Source organism: Abramis brama, assembly GCF_963993115.1.
Source record: "Abramis brama genome assembly, chromosome: 21".
Taxonomy (NCBI): Eukaryota; Metazoa; Chordata; class Actinopteri; order Cypriniformes; family Leuciscidae; genus Abramis; species Abramis brama.
The window spans coordinates 27422727-27429941 of record NC_139983.1 but is presented as its reverse complement, the minus strand read 5'-3'; positions in this window follow the sequence as shown (position 1 = coordinate 27429941).

Sequence of the window (7215 nt, the reverse complement as noted above, 5' to 3'; positions counted from 1 at the left end):
AAACCGACTTTCTTTTCCAACCAAAATCCAACGTCTGTCCGACGTCGGGTTCTGACGCTAACCCGACTTTCTTTTCCAACCAAAATGCAACCCCTGCAACCAAAATCATGCCCTGACTGACATTACTACTTTCTACCTAAGGACCTTGAAAGAATTGCAGTGGAGTAAAAAGTATGACATTTATCTTTCAAATGTAGTGAAGTTAAAGTAAAACGTTTCCAGAAAATATAATACTCAAGGAAAGTACAGATACTCAAAAAGTGTACTTAAGTACAGTTCTCAAGTAAATGTACTTTGTTACTGTCCAGCTCTGCTTACACTGTAGGCACTACAAGTTATCCTCTTACACACACACGCACGCACGCACACACACACACACACACACACACACACACACACACACAGTTGTGTTTTCATGTTTTATGGGGACTTTCCATAGACATAATGATTTTTATACTGTTCAAACTGTATATTCTATCCCTACCCCTAATCTTACCCATCACAGAAATAAATCTACATTGTTACATAACATCACTAAGTATGATTTATAAGCTGTTTTCCTCATGGGGACCAAAAAATGTCCCCACAAGGACAAGGATTTCAGATATTGCCATCTGGGGACATTTTGTCCCCATAATGTAGGATTTATCAGACCAAACACACGCACACACACACACTTGCACACGTCCATTTCTATCCAATCACACATGGTAAAATGGGGGTGGAGGGTCTTTCAATATCATTCGACACCTATTACCCAGAGACAAACACAAGACCTACACACCCCACTGAAACTCACTCACTCATTACCCCCAGCCTAGGCCAGTGACCTTTTTCCACATAAATACAATACAATGATGAATGATGACAGAAGATACACATTTACTACTTTGGGGGGACCCATGTCTATAGGCAGAGGTGTTTAGTCCTTATTGCTCAGCAGAGAGAGTTTGAGAGGATGAATTAGGGCCGCAGGTTGAGAGAGGTGTCTTTGTGGTGAAGCCATAAACAAAAGACCCCCCGAATCCCCGTCATCCCTTTTTCCTCCTGCTTGCCTCCCACGAGCCTTTGCGGCTTCGCTCCCAAACTCACACGTACAGAGAAAGAGCCGTGTAAATCTGGCTCCCAGTGGGAGAGAGAGAGAGGCTGGAGAAAATAAATCTGGCACAGTTCACAGCAAGTTCAGCCAAGTCATGGCTCTGAGTTCTCTCTCTCTGCATCTCCCTCTTTCCAATCTTTGTTATCTTTCTGTCATCAGTTTACCCCCATGCTGGTGAATCTGCTTTCATTAAAGTGTTTATCTTCTGTCTGACAATACATCTGTCTGTCATATTTAACTTACCTGCAACTTAACGTCTTGACACAGTTAAGACAATTAGATTGTGAAGAAAATGTGAGTGCTTTGCCATACTAAACTCACTGCCATGATGCTTGCCCTTGCAAAAACGTTTATTCAACTGTGTTATAACTTCTTTTAAACTAAAAATAAGAGATAATACTTTAATCTACTTTTTATGTACAGTACTTAAAAGAGTAACAAGCTAAAACAAGTAGCTATAGTTTTATTATAAAAACTTGTAAACTTTACCGAGAGTATACTTCAAAGTATACTTTCATCAGTATACCTTTAAGATAACTAGTATAGTTGTAATACAAAAGAAAAACCCGGATGTAAACTAGTGATGTACTGTAATAAGTCTACTAATGTCACACTTAAAGTACACTTGATTAAAGTATACTTTTTTAAAACTAAAGAGTGGGCCAATTTAGACCTAAGAGGTAGTACATTGATTTTAGTATACTTACTACATAAAGTATACTTAAACTTTACTTAGGTTTACATAAACTTGAAATACTTCTTTTTGTAAGGTAGTATTGTGGGGGTTGCGAGGTGTTTTAGCCCCTTACTGGCCCTGGTGTCCATAATATTCTATTCCTTCCTTAGATATAGACAATGAAAGTTTACAAAATTGTAAATTTACTTCAAAATGTAATAGTACACTTCTAATCAAAACACTGAATTCTAGGTATCATTCATGTGTGTAGCACAAACAGTGCTGGATGAGTTATGTGCCAACGTTTATAGAAGTTATGTAAGTTTGGGCCTTAGCAATTACCACTAATGATGGTCTTTGTGAAATATGCTTAATACAAGACTACCTAGTACTGATGCACAGGTATATAGTTTCATAACAAACTCTATGCCAGCTATGTGGACTAAAATAAATGAATGGTGCAAATATGGCAGCTAACAGTAGTGAGCTGTAGAGTTGTTTGTTGGGAATGAGAGAGGCAGACATTCTGTGGATTGAGGAGTTCCAGACGGTTAATGAAGATGGATGCGAAGACGTGGATTGCTGGAACACTGAGATCTCCAACTCTGACCTCTGATGGGGAGAGAGAAAGAAAAAAACAACAGCTTGACAAACTCTAAACATCAACAGTTTGAATTTGAGATGCTTTTTACTGCGAGTCTTTTATTGTTGAGTCTTTACTGCCCAGTTTCATTCCAATTTGTTTGGAGAAGTCTAAAATCTGTTACCTTCTTAACTAGTGTATAGGTGTTCATGTACTGTAGGCGTTTTCATTCAACATGATGAACTAGTACAGTAATCTCAGTATTCCGTATTTGAGTTCAATGCGTTTACGCTCTATTTAAGATGTATATCTGGTTTAGATGGAGATCAGTGCAGATCTATGGCCCATTGTTGTTATGACCCTCCCTCCCCTAATCCTTCTTTCTAATAAAACATGAGCCAAGCACCTAAGGGAGTGGCTGCGGTGTTAAATTACCTGCAGTCTGTAATTACACACATACACACACACACGACTCTTTCAAACACACATGCACACACTGATCATGTATAGTTGAGGTAAGCTGCCAGCAAAGACGTTTGCACAGGGCATCAAATATTTGTTCACATCAGCTATAATTTCTTGTTGAGGGAATTCATTGGAAATGCTCACAAAAGCATGTGAGCGGCCTAATCTAGTATATGGGTTGCTTGGCCAGTTCCCTGACCGGGCAGATTTGTTAATCAGCTTACTTATCAATGGCCCTGATGACAGAAGACTAAACCTGAAGACTTATTTAAAGAGGGTAAAGAGGACACAGCTTTCTTTAATTGTAGTGTCCCAGCAAATAACCCTAAGGTGAGGGGTCAGAGGTGATGACCCCTGCTGGAGAGGAGCTTGGGGTGGGGTGGGAGGGGGGTTGAGTCTCTGCAGTGCTCATGGCTGAACCAGCTGTAAAAATAGATGACAGGCCAGCTCACTGAAACAAGGCCGGAGTTAAGATCCAGATCTCTGCGAGGGATCGTAGAAAGCTTTCTTCTCTCACATGGATACATATGGCCTCAAGGCCTTAGGTCAGGGGAGAGAACACACACACACACACACATATATTGTTCCCTTACTGAAACCAATGCGTTCTCTGGAGGTACAAGTTTGAGAAAAATAAGTTCTGTTTTTATGCTTAGCAAAAGTGGCTAAGGATGTCACCATAGGTTAGCATTTAGCAATTTAACTGCTCCCTCAAATCATGAGGTAAGTCACACATGAACATGCCCACAAAACTGCATAAACATACAAATGACAAAATAGCAGGTGATGTGTACGAATTCTTAGTATTCATAAAACAGGTGAAAAGTACCTGAATGACTTACTACTTCCACCGAGATTCTGAAGTGCAGAACCGATAAACACTTTACTATCCTATGAGGCCATGGGAGAGGAGTTGTGAATGGCAGTGAAGTGACACAACTGAAGCCTTAAGACACATGACAATCACAACATGGGGGATGTTTACGTCGGATTTCATTCAAACAACACTCATTCATGAACATTATTTTTTAACAGTCGAGAAGTTAGTTCTAATTCAGATGTATCCCTTCTCAGACAGTAGCCTATGCATTTTCGGACAATCTTTTGTTGGTGGTGCTTGCTGGCAAGCTTCATTTGAAAAAAACTTAATCGTAAGTGTTCAACTTGACCGCACTTTTTGTGTTGCAGTCAAGTGGAACAGTCAAATAATCTCCAATTGTTTTCATTTGATAGAGGGCTGGTAAAACTCACAAGACATCATATAAACATATAATACAAGCACAGATGATCTTTTGGAAAGTCTGGTGGGGGGTCTTGTGATCCAGTAATGAGTAGCACACATTAAAGAGCTGTTCCTCTTGGGAATGCAATCTGCATCAATGAGACAGTTATTAACTTTGACTGCATCCCATGTGACCCTCTCCACCTCTGACTGTGCCTAATGAGCCTTGCATGATCATCTTAGACTACAAAGATACCGACCAATCATCCAACGGCACACTCGATCTACCCACTATATAGCAGTTGCTGACCTAGTGAGTTGCCAAATTCAGAGCCCTTTCAAAATACTAGTTTTGATCTGATCCCTAAAATATATAGGCCCGGTTTCACAGACAGGGCTTAGATTAAGCCAGGATTAGGCCTTAGTTCAATTAAGGCATTTTAGTAGCTTTTATTAATGTGCCTTAAGCCGGGGACACACTTAACACCTGTAAGACCAATTATGAATGTAATTTGACACTTATGACTGATCATGCCCAAACTTGCTGAGTCAGAGGCAGTTGCAGGTGTTCACAGTCTGTTTAAAATCTGCTCCAGTCACTGGAAATAGTCTGTAAGTCTGTTCTGTTTAGTCTTAGAAAGTTTCAGCTAGTCGTTAAGTGTGTCCCCGGCATTAGAAGAAAACATTACTGGTGTGCATCCTGAGACAAAACAATGGTACTGACATATTTTAAGATAGTTTCTTTCAGTTAAAACAGCTCAAACATGCATTTTAGTCTGAAACTAGGCTTAAGCATTGTCTGTGAAACCAGAGGGGATAGTAAAAATGTAAAAATACATGAATAGCCTACACCAATTATAACATTCATAACAAATAATGATATTTTGAATGTTTTTGAAAGAAGTGCTCACCAAGGCTGCATTTGACAAAATAATCAGTAAAAACAGTAATATTGTGAGATATTAGTTAAATTAAAAATAATTGTATTCTATTTTAATTTATTTAAAAATATAATTTATTCCTATGATGGCAAAGCTGAATTTTCCCCCAGAAATCATTCTAATGAGCTGATTTGGTGCTCAAGAAACAATGTTTGTTATCAATGTTGAAAACAGTTGCACTACTTAAAGGGTTAGTTCACACAAAAATGTAAATTCTGTCAGTAATTACTCACCCTCATGTTGTTCCAACCCCTAAAGACTTTCGTTCATCTATGGAACACAAATTAAGATAATTTTGATGAAATCTGAGAGCTGGCTCACTCCTTCATTGGCTGCTAGGTAATTGTATCTGCCAGCCCAGAAAAGTTAGTAAAGACATCGTTAAAATAGTCCAAGTGACTACAGTGGCTCAACCTTAACCTCAAGCGACGAGAATACTTTTTGTGCGCAAAAAATAACTTTATTCAACTAATCATTTTCTTCAGTGTGGGCCTCGGACGTGAGTTCACGAGAGCGCCACGACGTATGCGCGAGAACTGAGAAGATGACGCAGATGGGTCTCGATGTAGTGTTTAAAATGGATGTCCGAATCGTGAGAAACCAACGAGAAAACGTAAAAGTGCCTTACCAATGCCGCAAAATGAATGGATTACCTTTCACACTTTCCCATCAAATGATTGTGAGCGTCATCTTCTCAGTTCTTTCAATAGAACTGCATTTATTTGAAACATAAATCTTTTGTAGTACTATAAATGACTTTACTGTCACTTTTGATCAATTTAATACATCCTTGCCGAATAAGTTAGATTAAAAAAATCTTACTTCCCTCAAACATTTGAATGGTAGTACAGATATCAGCAAATATTTATTTTTCTATATTTATAACTATATTGCATTAAATAGATTATGTCAGAATTTTATGTGCCACAAAAACACAGCCTACGCCACACATTATGCCACAACTTTTTCATGTCATTTTTTAAGTCACATAAAAAGTGCTTCATCTGCCATAAAGCTGGTTTTAGATTTGAAAAGTAACTTAAATTTAGCAACTTATTATTTTATTGAAGTGCAGTAGATTTGACCCGTATCTCTCTTCAAAGTTCAATAACTTTGCTTAAAGTTGCACAACAGAAAGCTTAAAACTGAAGAGGATAGTATCTGTAGAGGTTGTTTAGTATCATTCCAGCTCAGAGGCACATGTTGAGAAAATTCCTGAGTAATTCCTGAGTCAGCATGCAAGACCATCTTCCTGCGTAACACAAGGAAGTATGTGTTTGTGCATTGTCTCAATATGTAATGGAATGAAAGAGACGGCAGGCAGTGATATTTGAACTAATAGCAATCAGGAAGAAAAGGCAAGGCAAGAAAAAAAAAAACATTAGGTCATTAAATAGAAATGTTACTATTCCCTTAATCAATTCAAAGAACTGCTGATCACATACATTTCTGCTCTGCACTCTGGTAAAGTGAGTTCCTGTCTACCATGTGGCCTGATGTTGACTGATTGTTGGCAATCAGCTGACAGGAAACACACACCAGGCCCATCGAGCACAGTTAATAGAGAACATACACCAAGAGGACAGCGAGACGGTCGTCACCTTTGACCCACGGCCTGCATGCTTGCAGAGGTCTTGTAAAGTAAACAAAACTAGATCATATACACATTATTGAACACTACTATCATTAATCAAGACAGTGACTCACACTCTTTAAAAACAATTTAGGAGGTTTAGTTCACAGTTTCATCTGTCATGCGCTCATATATCTAATGCTCCACCGTGTTTTGACCACCGGCATGGAAAGGATGAGACAGACAATAGAGAGTCTGTCTCAGTCCAGCTGTGCGGTTGACCCACAACTTCCTGCTCAAGGATGGTCTTCAGCCAGGCTTCATGAGGGACGAGGAAAGAGACAGGCTCTGTGAGAGAGACTGTTGTGCTGCTATCAGTCGTCTGTGTCCAATTGGAGCCATGTATAATGTTGAGCCATTCATACTGCACTCTGACAAAGTACATCACATAGGAAAGAAAATCACAAATGAAATCCCAATTTTTCTCTGAGAAAGCAATGGGATAATATGAAAACCAACTACAGACATCTGTCTAAGTCCCTTTTTCTCCATATATGGTACTACTATATATTACTATAGTAATCTCAGCAACCAACGCTCAAAAGTTGTCTTAAAATTACTAGTAGACCTACGCCTATGTTGTAATCCAGTTTTTT